Source organism: Plectropomus leopardus, chromosome 14 (assembly GCF_026936395.1).
Source record: "Plectropomus leopardus strain MGB_pleo_1.0 chromosome 14, ASM2693639v1, whole genome shotgun sequence".
Classification (NCBI taxonomy): domain Eukaryota; kingdom Metazoa; phylum Chordata; class Actinopteri; order Perciformes; family Serranidae; genus Plectropomus; species Plectropomus leopardus.
This window is the reverse complement of record NC_142189.1, coordinates 2707501-2721193: the sequence shown is the minus strand read 5'-3', so window position 1 is coordinate 2721193 and position 13693 is coordinate 2707501. Positions and strand designations below refer to the sequence as shown.

At 40.3% G+C, this 13693-nt stretch overlaps 1 long non-coding RNA gene across 1 annotated transcript in view; it reads right to left on the bottom strand.

Moving 5' to 3' along the window:
- The window catches only part of LOC148187391 (uncharacterized), a 101100-nt gene that overhangs the window by 53004 nt on the left and 34403 nt on the right, over nucleotides 1–13693 (bottom strand). The window contains exons 2-3 of the long non-coding RNA XR_015778767.1: nucleotides 13688–13693; nucleotides 5074–5138 (exon numbers count right to left, since the gene is read on the bottom strand). The exon at nucleotides 13688–13693 is cut by the window's right edge and continues 64 nt beyond it. This is a non-coding gene — a long non-coding RNA (uncharacterized LOC148187391). The remainder of the gene's footprint in view (nucleotides 1–5073; nucleotides 5139–13687) is intronic.

Sequence of the window (13693 nt, the reverse complement as noted above, 5' to 3'; positions counted from 1 at the left end):
TTTAAATCTTCAGCTGGAGAGTTTCTGAACTTTAGATTTAAAGATTCCCAAAGAGGCCCCAATTTATATCCACAAAAATGCAAAGTTATGAAGTAAATCAGACAATATTTTTTCTGTGTTAAAAACTTTGCAGGTTGTGTAATTGTTCTAAGTAGAGCAGGAAGTTGGAGATTTGGGGAAAACTTATTTTGATTGTGTGTTATTAAAGCAGACTGCAGCTCTTTCACTTAAAGTTTTTCCAGATTTAAAGTCTGTCTGCATCTCTGAAACTGTTATTTTCCATCACACAAATCAGCTCTGACACAAGTCTGATCAGCTGTTTCTCTGCAAAGCTTCCACTCATTGTCTTTTCTGTTTAATGTCTGTTTGCTCTGCGGGGAATAGTGGAGGAGGGCGCTCTGCTCAACATGCGATATTCCAATAAACTCCCAAGAAATTAGTCCTAAAACCCAGAAATGAGTTAACGTTTAAGCACTCACAGCTCCCTTATCCTTAAATCAATGGGTTTTTTTAATATGCTTTTGGTTAAAAGCCTGAAATAATGCTGCCGTCACGCTCCTCGGAAATATTGAGCAGTTATAATTCCACAGCGATTGGCCACAGCAAAGAGGCATAAAGTCAGCAGTGAGGGCTGGCATTTTTTTTTTAATAACCTGTATGAAGCGAGAAGCGGCTGGCCCCCAATCAAAAACATTTCAATATTTTAAAGTCACCCTGCTTCAGAGTATTTAAACCGCTCTAAACTTTGACATTTCGGGAACTGAACTTGTTTTTCTCGTTGTGGTCTGCACAAAAAGGAGAGTTTTTTTCTGGAGGACCACGGGCTGCATGAGCGGGGACTGCACCGTCAGACACACTGACAAAGACAAATTTACCAGCAGGCTGCGAAATTTCAACATGCAGCGGATGAAAAATGACCAGCATGCATTGTTTCCTTTGACAGTTGACAGAGTGGTGGTGTCAAACTGCTTTTAGTCTCCTCTGTTTCGGCTGGTTTTGCTGCAAGAAAATTGGATTCTGTTGATGTTTGGAAATCTTTACACCTCGATGACCCGCCACTGTTGTACAAATACACAGGAAACATCAAATTACATAATATTACTGCGCTGTAAAAATAACTCATGTACATCAGGCTTTGAGCGTTACTTTGTTATTGGATTTCATCATTTCTAAACATTTAATCAGTTTAAACACTTGTTTTTTATTTTGTTGCTTTGCTTTGTTTTTTATTTTTTTTTGTCGATTTTTCAGTCACCACTAGGTGGCACCATTCCCTTTATCCCAAAACTTTGAGGTTTTCATGATTTGAGAGGAATTTGAATGTCTCAGAAACAGTTAGTGAGGATTAATGCAAAAAACTACTACATCACATTTCAGAGGGAAATATTGTACTTTTTACTTCACTACATTTAACTGACAGCCTCAGTTACTTCACAAATTGAGTAGTTGCAGTTAACTGCAGATTATTCGAGTACAGCTGAAAGGATTGGTTGATTAATCAATTTGCCAACTGACAAAATTAAAATGAACCGTCAACTATTTTGATGAAGTATTTAGTCATTTTCTTTCTTTCTTTCTTTCAATAAATTTGAGTTGTTTGGATTTTTTTTTTCTTTTTTGATATCATTATTTTATACTGTTTTTATTATTTTTTTTTTTTACTACATTGTAAAGGTTTTAATTTTTTTATTTTATTTTTTGCATTGTGTACTTTCACTTTTAATATTTAAGTACATTTTCCTGACTGTCCTTACTTTTACTTAACACTTTAAATGCAGGAATTTATTATTTTTATTATTAGTATTTTCACAGGGTGGTACTAGTACTTTAACTTAAGTAAAGGATTTGCATACTTCTTCCGCCGCTGTTTGTGAGCAGGATTATTGAGGCCTCAGCATGACACTCAGTGTAATTTGGGATATCACTATGAGGTCAGAGGAAGCTCTGACTGGAGGATGAGAGGCCCAGTGGGGTTTTTTTTCTGTCCCACCACTAAAACATCACCAGATTAATCCCTGCAGCAGCTGCGTATCCTGTTGCAGTGTCCTTGAGCGAGAAGCCCTGGTCTCAGGTCGCTCTGAGTCAGAGCAAAGTGCCAGTTAAACGGCTGAAAGGTAACTGTTGTCCCTGAGATTTTATCTAAAGCGAGCTTCTTCTAAGCCTAAAATGCCTCCCTTCAATCTCCCTGACTGCGTCTCCGCTCCTTTAATGTGGGTGGGATTTGTGCAGATCCCTCTTCCCTGAAGCCCAGCAGGTTTGTTATTTGACTCAAGCGGTTCAAGGTCACTTTTCTGACTCCTGTTATGCAATGTTTGGGGTGTGAGTTACAAAACGTTCCCAAAGAGCCGAGTAATTACCTAAAAATGAGGTTGAAGTGCGGAAAAAAAGCTGAGGCGTTTAGCAGTGAGAAGTGCTTAGTCTGGACCTTCCAGGCAGAGCAGCTGTACTCGTAGGCATTAATTGGCTGATGGTGGCATACCTCACAAAGCTCCTCTGATCTCTGTGAGATTGGAGCGCCTGAAAGGCCTGTAATTCTAATAACATGAACTCTAGCTGAACCCACCGAAAGCACTGGGACATTACCAACTTGCAAAATGGGTCTATATTTAATCTTATTGGTCGGCTTGGCTTTGCCCCGCTGGAAACCTGTTCAAATGCAGATAAAGACTGATAAGAGGTGAGCGTTCATCAACATCCCGCCACTCCCCCGACCCCGAACAAAGCCCATCCCTTGACTTAACTAAAGCAAACACCAGGAAGATTAAGTGCATCTTGTTAAAATGTTGCAGAGCAGTGACTCAACTTACAGCCCGCAGGCCAAATCTGGCCCCTGACAGGGTGCCAAGTGGCCCCCAAACCATTTTCTAATTCACAATGAAAATAAAGTGATCCACACTGGGAATTGTTTTTGTACTTTTAGTACAAATAAGGTGCCAGAGTGCATAAACCAGCATCAAAATAGAGCTTGTTTATCAAAAAAGTGCCAGTGGAGGATCCCCCACACCCCCGACAGAGGGCCCTAATGTCCCAAAATCAGGCACGTCCTAAAATCATAAACATGTCCTATAAGCATAGACACATCCTAAAATCCTTGAGAAGTACTAAATGGTAGAAGTGTCTTCAAATGCTAGAAACATGCTCAAATCCTGGAAACATCCCAAAATCCTAAAAATGGCCCAAAACCTAAGAAACATTCATAAATCCTAATAAATGTCCCAAAATCCCAAAATGTCCTAAAATCCAAGAAACATTCTTAAATCCTAAAAATGTCTTAAATTCTTAGAAACATGCAAAGACCCTAAAAATGTCAGAAAATCCTAGAAATGTCCCGAAATCCTGAAAATGTCCTAAAATCACAGAAACATCTTAAAATTTTAGACTAACTTTAACTTTATAAAATTCTAGAAATATCCTGAAATCCTAGAAACATACCAAAATAGTAGAAATGTCCTAAAATCTGTCTGTCTGAAACATGTACGGGGCTGCTGCGACCGGCCCCCGGCCCCCCGTCATTTTGCAGTAGTGGCCCCTAAGCAAAGTGAGCTGAGTGTCCTGCTGTTGAGCTTTGAACAGACTGTTTTTCCTCGAGGAAACAAGAAAACACAGGGACAGAAACGAACCAGCAGACGTGACATGTTGCTCTCCCACTCCTTGTGTTTTGATGTATGACTCTGCAGCAGAAATCCTCCTCAGTCCCCCTCCAGAGAAGTTTGGAGTCGGAGTAATTGAGTGCATTTCTTTGAGCGGAGGGACACATAATCTAATTTTTATTCTAATTCTGTGGTTTCTCTCCGCCGGTAAATAAACTATGGATGTGACACGAGGGAGCAGCTGACTCACGCTGTTCATCAACCGTCTGATTTGTTGCTCAGGAAGCCAAAATAAACGCTCCGCTGCAGCTCTGCGGACGCTCAGCTTTCAGGCCTCTGCTCGAACCTCATAACCTTCCCAGCAGGGCTGCTGCTGTTTGCTTGTCCTCCTCTAAAGGAACGACACTTCAAACATATCAGTGTGTTTATTTTGGAGCAGCAGAGTTATCCTCTCTATCTCTTTTGTTTCATTTCCAACTAACTCCTGCAGGAACATTTTCTTTAAAGTCCCCGAAATGTATTTATTCAATCAGCTTCTCGTTGTGAGTGAAGTGGTCGTACATGAGCTCGACATTTTCTGCCAAAGTTTGATCAGTTTTGGTTTATTTCACAGGAGAAAGTTCTGCCTTCACAGCTGCATTTGTGCTCGTCTCACTGGTTGAAAGTATCCATGATGTGTCTGACTTTGAGACTCAGCATTATTTGAATAAAACTCTGACAGTTACGGGGTCGTTACCGTAAATGTGATCACAAAAGTAATTAGCTGCAATTTTGAGTGTTGAAGCTTTAAAGAGGAATACATACAAATGCTTTTTTCAACAAAAACTTTAAGATTTATTTATTTATTAAGGAATATTAAGAGTTATAGAGGGGCTTTTAGACTTTTTCTTATAATATATGAAGAGTTAGCTTTTAGCCTGCATCAACAAAAATGATGCCACTGCTGAAGCGCCAAAAACTGCAGTTCCTCTAATGTCCTCTTGCAGCTCCAAGAGCGAGTCAATCACAATCTGCTACTTAGTTTTTAAGTTACACATTGACACACTAGTCAGGTTTCCATTCCAAAACTGAAGCTGCGAAAATAAAATACGCCTAACAGAAACACATCAAAAATCGCTTGAAAAAGGTGATTCGAAAAAGCCATATTTGGAAAAACTACAATGCAAATACTTTTTTGGCTTTTCCAGGTCACATGATGCTGTGACATGATGCGCTCGTCAGTAGAAACTGGCTTCCTCGGGCATGACGCAGCTACAATAGATGTTATTGCATCGCATAACTTCAAAAGTTCAGCAAAGAAGCAAAATGACAAGCAGCTTTAGCTTTTCTACCTTTTCATATTTTATCCAATAATTTAAAACGTGACCCACAGCATTCTTCATTTTGAAATGTAAATATGTGATTTTGGAGCGAGCTATTGTGTCTGCAGACGGAAACGAGTGTGATGACTGAGATCAACAAGATGTTGTGATGGTGGACTCACACAATGGGGAGGCGTCTGGTTCTCCGCCGTCTCTCCTCAACCGTCGGCCGGATTCCTTTGTTGCTCTGTGAAATGAATACAGTAATTGTCACAATGAGAAATTGACCTTCCCTTTAATCTAGACAGAGGCCCCCTTAACAAGTTAAAATAGCACAAACCCAATTAGGGAATTGATTGCTTGCTTTCATTTTGCTCATTTGCATCGGGGTCATATAGAGAAGATAAATTAATGTCTGGTCTTTTGTCCGCACTGTCATTCCTGGTTGGTGAGAATCTATTGCCGAGAAATGAGCAGGAAGAAAAGTCTTTTGTCTCCACGTGATGAACTCATCTCTGATAATCTGCTGTTAAACAGCAACAGAAAGAAAAGACCTACAGGAGATTAAAAAGTACTCGCTCTTTCACACTGCTCTGCACACACGTGAGGTTTTATATTCATGAGGTGTTTTTGTCGATCTTTCCGCATTGTTACCTTTGAACCTTTGAGCAAATCCGCTTGATTTCTTTCAAAAACATGTAAAGAAAGCAATGAGCGACAGTAATGACCCCCAATTTTAGCAAAAAATGACGTGAAAATTACCTAAAAATTATCTACATTGTCTTGTTTTATTAGCCACCAGCATTAGACCCGTTTTGGCATGTTATTTTTCTCTCTCCAACGGCTCTCCGCTCACAGACACACACACAGAGCAGAGCTTTTGTAGAGCTCCAGACGACCATGGAGCACTACTGCAATTTGCAAATATTAATATATGAACTGGAGAGCTGTTTCCAGCTTACACAGAATAAATCATCAAGTTTAACGGGACTGTGGTAACAGTCTAACTTAATGAGTGGAAGTGGCGTTAGTGTGAGCAGGTGAGGCTTTGTGTTTGTCTATCTGCAGAGCTCCGATCGTGACTATTTAGTCCCATTTTGCGACCACGAAAACTTTGCTATATACGAACTCGAGAGCTGCTAGTTTGTTTCCAGCTCACAGTGCATCCTAAAAATGGCAAAAGAAGAAGTCAGTATAAATACATTTGACTGAGTAGAAACATTAACACAATCCAAATAACAGACAGTACATATTGAAGACAGCTACATATGAAATCATGTACAAAAATAGTCAACTAAAGGGTAAGTAAATGGGAAAAAAATCAGAATCAGACAATATGATAAGGATTAAATATTAATAAAAATAATACTACTCGTACTAATACTAATTGTATGAAAAATAGCAAGTTGAATGGTTAGTCTGGGAGGGAACTGTTTTTTACTTTCTCCCACATCCCAGCCAACCAGCCAAACAGGGTGCACTAACAAGTCTTTTTAAAATTTCATTATTAAAGTACTTTATTTAACTTTATACTTTTCATCTAAAAACATAGTGGCATCATGTCAAAAACCTGGCATTTAAAGGGTAAAAATTCTGAAAATTAATGAACATTTGATATTTCTGATTAGGACTTATACGAATAACTCAATGAAAGTAGAAAATAACATTAATATATAATATTTTTTAAAGTTTGATTTTGAAAAGTGCATTTTGTGCACAGAGCAATAAGAGTGTGTGTGATATTAAAGCGGGCACTAAAGGTTTATTATACAGTTTATCAGTTTTTCTGTACTGTTTTTGCTGTTAGTTTTTTTTTGTCATTTAGTCAGGGGTCGTCAGTTAACTCAACGAAAAAAGATCCTTGAAAGAAAAAAGTTGGGAACTATTGGTTCAAACAATATCCAGCAGTAATATAATGATTAACCTACAATAGGTGTAGTCAATAGGTTAAGACATAAAAACACTGTATGGTCCTTCTAACGCCCATTTTCATTTTTCTGCACATAAAAGTATGTTCAATAAAGCTGTCTGACTGCACCCGTAATGTCCTCTGCTGTTTCTTTACATTATTGAAGAGTGCAGGTTTTATGTGTGTGCGTGGATGTTTATGTTCTCACACACAGACTGCAGGGTGACGGGGAGGATAATGACATTGACTCCCTTTGTCGTCTGTCCTGATAAATGACAGTTTAAAGGTTGAATCTCACATCTCTTTCATCTCCCTCGGACGTGCACGGGCACAAATTCTAACTGTTGTCACTTTATTTCGGTCTTTGTGTCTGTGATCGATTGGGAAACATCCTGTACGGGAGCACAGTGTCATTAACATGATTACAGGCTTGTAAACAAAAAAACGGCCTTTGGCTTCTTTCAAGGCACCGCTGCACACACTGAGATGTGAAACTGGGCATGCCTCGACCTGCGTTTCCTCCGAGTATTTACGTGACTTAATGGGGCAAGAAATATGTGTCCTGTGTGCGTTGTAATCATTAAAACCTGCAGTGAGGGTGTATTTCATCCAGCTATCGACCTGCATATCTGGAGGTAACATGTTCAAGGGCATGAAAAATGTCACAGCCTGTAAATCCTCTCATTGTTGCCTCAAGGAGTTTGACTTCCAATAATTGATGCCCACTTCCATACATCACCGCCGCTCACTCCCTCAACGCTGAACCTCGCTCTGGCCTCTTTCGCACATTGTCCGCTGCCGTTTTGTGTCGTTCATTTTTCACAGAAACACAGATTAACCAAACCAAACTAAATAATGTCACCATTAATCTGCGGTTTATTCTCTGGACTGTAATTTATAACAGGAGACATTTGTAATAAAACCTTGCCCTCCAGGCGTTTACCAAACTGCGAGCTTCCTGTACAAATGAAACCTGCTTCCTTTAATGCAGATAATGCTGAGTGTCAGCTCAGTTCAAGTCTCTGCTGTTCATGAATGGATGAGGAAATATAATTCACCACAGCCTGACCGACGCTAGATTGTTAGAGTCGATACCGACAGTAGGGAGTAAGAAATCGCGATATTGATAAATCAGCTAAGATTTTATCCCTCTATAGAACAAATCTCAATTTTTATTGACAATAACTTCTGTGTAGATTAGATCAAATTATAAAGCTATTATTAATTAATTATTAATCCCAAATGAAGAAAATCATTTGCCGCCAGGAACATTTTGTACAAACAATTTACACAGAACACAACAAATACAAATGCTCAATAAAACTAATCAATAACACCATAAAAGGTCATTTAAGAAATAATCAACAGCGGAGACCACATCGCCAAAGTTTGATCATGCTGATGATTGACAAGCCGCGATACATCGAGTATATTCGATTTATGCCCCCTGAGTTAACCCTTTGAGCTCTAAGCAAATTGGCTTGATGTCTTTCGAAATCATAGGTAAAATGCGATGAGCAGACTTAGAAACAAATGATTAAGAAATTAGCAAAAACATTGTAAAAGTCAAATAAAATTACCTGAAAATAGGCAAAAAATAAATAAGACCCCAAAAAGAGCTTGGAATTATTAATAATTATGTAAAATTATTGAACATATATAATTATGATAGTTATAGATACATATTTAATAGTAGTATTTTCAAAATCTATATGAAAATATAAAGTTGCTCTAATCCCGTTTTTTCTTGTGTTTTCAAATGAAATCAAACCAGTTTGCTCATTTTTTGAGCATCATAGCACTGCAAAAACCAAATCATTATTGTTCACCACTGTTTAAACACTAATGCACGCTGTTACCAGAGGAGGTATCGGCCGTCTCTATAATTCACCGCTGATTTTTGACACTCTCTCCTTCAGCGTCAACACTGTCAAATTTATCTTCATCACTGAAGCAGGGCGCTTTATTGTTTAAACACTGCGCGTACGAGTGAGACAACGTAAACAGTTGGTTTGCTGTGTCGCGTTTACCGGCCGTTTAAGAAGCTCTGAGGAGGCTGTTTATCTCCTCTCTGCTTTTTAGAGGCTTTGCAGCAACCAGGATGTCTGGGACGATTTAAGACTTCCTCCTGCTTGTGCTCTCCCTGCTTGAAAATGCTGCAGAGGATCCATCTATTCCTCCCGTTGTAATGAACCTCCCTGGGGGCCCGGGCGCTCCATGTGAAGACGCCTTAGTACCAGAGCGATTCATTACCTCGGAAATGTGAGCTTTTGTTCCGTTTTCAGCAGAGCCCCATTAATCTTGGGCTGCCTCCTGGCATGCAGGCCAGGTACTGCTTAGGTAATTACAGTTAATCATCATTCAGACGTGCACATGGACCATGCGCTGCTCAGTGGCTTCCATGCAGGGGCAGATCTACCCCTGGTGTCTGGCCCCCCTCCCTCCTCCTACTGTACCCGCGTCCCAGTGGCACCATAAAGAAGCCTCGTTTCTTTCGTGTCCTGGTAACTGAGCGTTTTTGGTGATTGTGTCCAGTAAGATTTGGCTCCAGTTGTGCAGCAGCCTCCCCTGCACAAACAAGTAAACATCCCAGCTCCGCCTCCAACCCCCCCGGGCCCCCACCTCCAAACATTTACACTATCCAGCTGTCTGTGTTGCACAGTTACTGGAGCCCACTGTTCACCTGCCGTTCATGATTGCCATTAATGGACACGTTACAAGATGGATGATTTTCGGGAGCAACAAGCAGAAAGAGGCCATCTGTATCTCGGCTCAGAGAGACGGATAACTTCATCACCCAGGGTTACCATGTGAACACACGCAGAGCTCTGATCGCTGAAATGTTTGTATTCAGAGATAACACAACAAATACATTACTCCTCTCACTGAAATTAATCTGCTGTTATGATGTTTGATTAATTGTTCAATTATAGGATGGATTGTCATGAAATAACATACAGACACTGATGGTCTGCAGACAATGAATCTTTAACCTTTAGCAAGGCTATGGGTTTTTAAAAGTCTTGACAGCTATAGAGTTAAATTTCCTCTCCCGATTGTGGATGCCACCAGAGACATAGGATCACATTTTTGATCATGTTTGAAATGTGCTGTAAATTACACATTATGTTAATAATTAGGGATGAACGATAATTATCGGACCGATAATTATGGCCCGATAATGGGACTTACGAAGACATACCGATAATTCCGATAATGAGATTTTCGGCAGATAAATAGAACCGATAATAATAAGCTTAGCTTGCGTTGATTTCGTCCGTGTTGCCATGGTTTCGCTCCTCCAGTACTACACTGCTGCAGTTAGATCAGTCCACAACATGTCATCAGTCAGCAGCAGGGTTTAACCCATTGTTTCTTTTTCTTTTTTTTTAACTTATTCGCCGCCATTGACGACATTTTCCGTCAATCGGTGTTTTCGCTGTAGTGTAGGGGACACTGTTACCGATGTTATGCAATAAAACAACACTTCCATGTCCAAAAGGAGTGGACTACTAACGTGCCGACTTTATCACTATTTAGAGACTTTTCGGACCCTCTCAGCGGCGTTGTTTTAAAATAACACAACAGGAGAAACATTTAGCGACTTATTTAGATCATCAGTGAACAAGGAGGAACTATACAGTCCACGGCGGCCCTTATAGGAGCTAAAGGAGGTCGCTGAGAGCGCCACACGCTGGAGGGGTGCCGCTGGTCACGCGAAGAAAATAAAAAATAGAAAAAAGGATAATAATTTTCTGCGCCCGTTAGCGCTCTTTCTTCATGTTCTGCCTTGAAAATGTTTGTCCTCTGTCCCCTGTGCCATCGGTCGAAAGCCGATAAGCAGCTCAGTTTTGATGGGAATGTTTATTGTTTTACAGTTTTTATTATATAATGAATGAAAAAAATTGTTAATTGCACCTACCTATATGCATGTTGAAATCCCAGTAAAGCTATGGAGGACAACTGGCTGCTGGTAGATTTAGCTGAAAGTGTAATAATAACCCAGATTGCATTATTATATAATATTTATACAGGAATGATGATTTCCATTCTGGGAATAATAAAGCATTTCATCGTTTATTATTCAGCATCTCTAAAATATTCAGTCAAAACTGTTCCGATTTTCAAAAAAAAGAAAAAGAAGTAATTATTTAGTTATTTATGTGTCATCAGGGTGTTTGGTGTATCATTTCTCCGATAACGACCTCATCTACATACACCTCATTTCACTTCAAGATGGATATAAGTGCAGTGATAATACAGAGAGAGCAGGGGAAACAGGGAGACAAAGATCAGTCTGAGACAGTGGAAATGTACCAGAATGGGTTTTAAGGGTCACAGCTCTCAGTGTGCTTTCAGACAGAAGCTTCATATATAGACTCTAATTGCTGGCTGTTTACTGTGCTCTTTAGGGGAACACAATTTATCTGGAAAATAAATCCAACTGTGCTGCTTTTCTTTCTGCCTCGAGTCATTGTGTAAGAGAAACATTTTCATTTTAAAACAAAAGCCTTCAGCTGTGTCGTTCCCCAGAAGACCATCCAGTCAGTCATCCATTCAACAGATTAAAAAACACGAGCATCAGGGGAAAGCGTGAAGCCTCCTGATCGGCTCACTGTTGCACATTCCTCTAAAGACCCTCCACGAGCTCTCGGGGTATTGATTAACATTTTAGATATGGGCAAGGAGGAGAATCAATGTGTGCCGTCCCATTAGCGAAACTCGCCCTCAGCGGTTTGTTGTTTGTAATTTGAATGGAGATAAACTCGGCGCTTAAAGGCTGCGGCGGTAAATGAGATAGTTTTCGTCTGGTTGACCTCCTTCAAGGAGAACAAAAGCAAACTCAAACAAGGCGGCGCTGTTGTTTGCTTTGCTTGATAAAAAGAAACAAAAAAAGCAGAGATCGTAATGATGGCAAAGTACGCTGGAGACATTTGTGTCCCGTTTGTCGGAAATGAGGAAGGACTGAGGTCTGTTATCTGGAGGCCGGAGGGAGGAAAGCTTTTCTCGGGTTTGTCTCGCACCTGTTGCGTTTGGTAAAGAAAGGAGAGGGAGGATAGAAGATCACACTCCTGCATGCGCAGATTGACCTATTGCTAAGCCCCGCCCCCTTAGCTCACGCTGCCTAACAATGGCGGCTGTAAGGGTCAAAGACGCTATTCGTGGGGACAGAAACGCCATATTTGACGCAGAGGCCATCTTCACCATGCTGCACAGACTGTGTATAAATGTGAACAACATGACAGCTCCCCAAAGTGAAACCTTTTTATCTCAGTCGCATTTCTGACTGCAGTAAAGGTCATAAGGCCCGCCCCTCCATGTTAGTGAATGGACATAGGCCAAAGTAAAAACTCAAAGTACACGCCAAAGAAATGTTTCCAAAAGATGGTTTCTGTCGCTGAAGGCCGTTCTCATCACCGTGATGTTTGTTCATGTGTTTGCTTTTATGATAAGTTTGGTTTTAGTGAGTTATTCAGTTCCACAAAAAGGGGATTTTTTCACCATTATTGACAGCTATGACAGCCAATTAGTGCGCTCACATTCAGTGGAGCTGCTTGCGATTGGTCAGACGGGTGTTTTGGCGGGAACTTCCCAACCGGGATATCGCTACTGCGCAGACTCCAGCTCTCAATGACCACAATCACCAGCGCAAGATATTTTAACCTCACTTAAGCATTGAGGGAAAATGTCTAGAAATAGTAATTATCACAACTATATATATAAAATGATGTCACAGGACTATTATAATTTTCTCCTTTCTTTTCCTTGATTTGTTTTTTTTGTACTTTTCCTTTTTTTCATTTCTATTTTTTTTATTTACTAATCTTCAGGTAATTTTTCTGTAACTTTTTACTATTTTCTTGCTAATTTTGGGGTATTTTTTCTTATGTTACCCATCAGCTTGTTCCCATGTTTTTTTTAAAAGAAATTAAGCTAATTTGTCCAGGTTTTAAAGGGTTAAAAGCCGTCCACAGATTTAGAGGAGAGCAATGATGTCTCTGTGAAGCCTTTTGATGCAAACTGATTTGTATAATGAACTAAAACTGAACTGAGATATTGAATTGAAATGAATCTGTTTCTATTGCACTTAGTTGTAATATTGATACATTTTGAACACATTTTTCAAATTTTCCACTCAGTTTTTTATGCACATTTACAATTACACACACATTAAGAAACCTGACAGAGGTGGATGGGAAAGTGCCTACTGTTGTTTATGGTCATTTTTTGGGATTTGTTGACAATTCAAAATAAATAAACACTTTACCTTTAAATTGTTGGGGATATTGATGCTGGTATTTTACCATTTTGAGTATGATTGTGATGTTATGCAGAAACAAGCTGCAGATTCTTCCACTAAACATTAGAGGAGGAACAAGTTCAGCGCTCTTTCTCAGTGAAGCCGCTGCGATTGTTTGCTTTCACCTTTGTGTCCTCCTCACCGCTGCCACCTTAAACCGCAAGACACCTGTCCCTTTGTGTGACGCTTCACACCCCCACACACACACACACACACACACACACACACACACACACACACACACACACTCATTGAAAACCTGCAGGGGTTCCTGCCCAGTCATTTGGCACATTTTTGATGTTGAATCAAAAAAGACAAAATGAGAGAGCGAGGAGGGAGCAGGAGGGAGAGGGAGCAATCTAGGCTTTCCACTCCACTGAAAGGCACTCTTTGTTGAGCACCCCTCTGCAACCCCCCACCTCCACCCCTCAACCCTCCCTCCATATCCACCCTCCCTCCCTCCTCCCTCTCTCCCTCCTCCCTCCCTCCAAAGCCCGGGTGGATTTTTCATTAAATGCTATCAGAAATGTGACTGGTCCTATTCATGGGCAGATGGAGGGCTGGCTGTGTGGCTGGAGACCAATACCTTCAC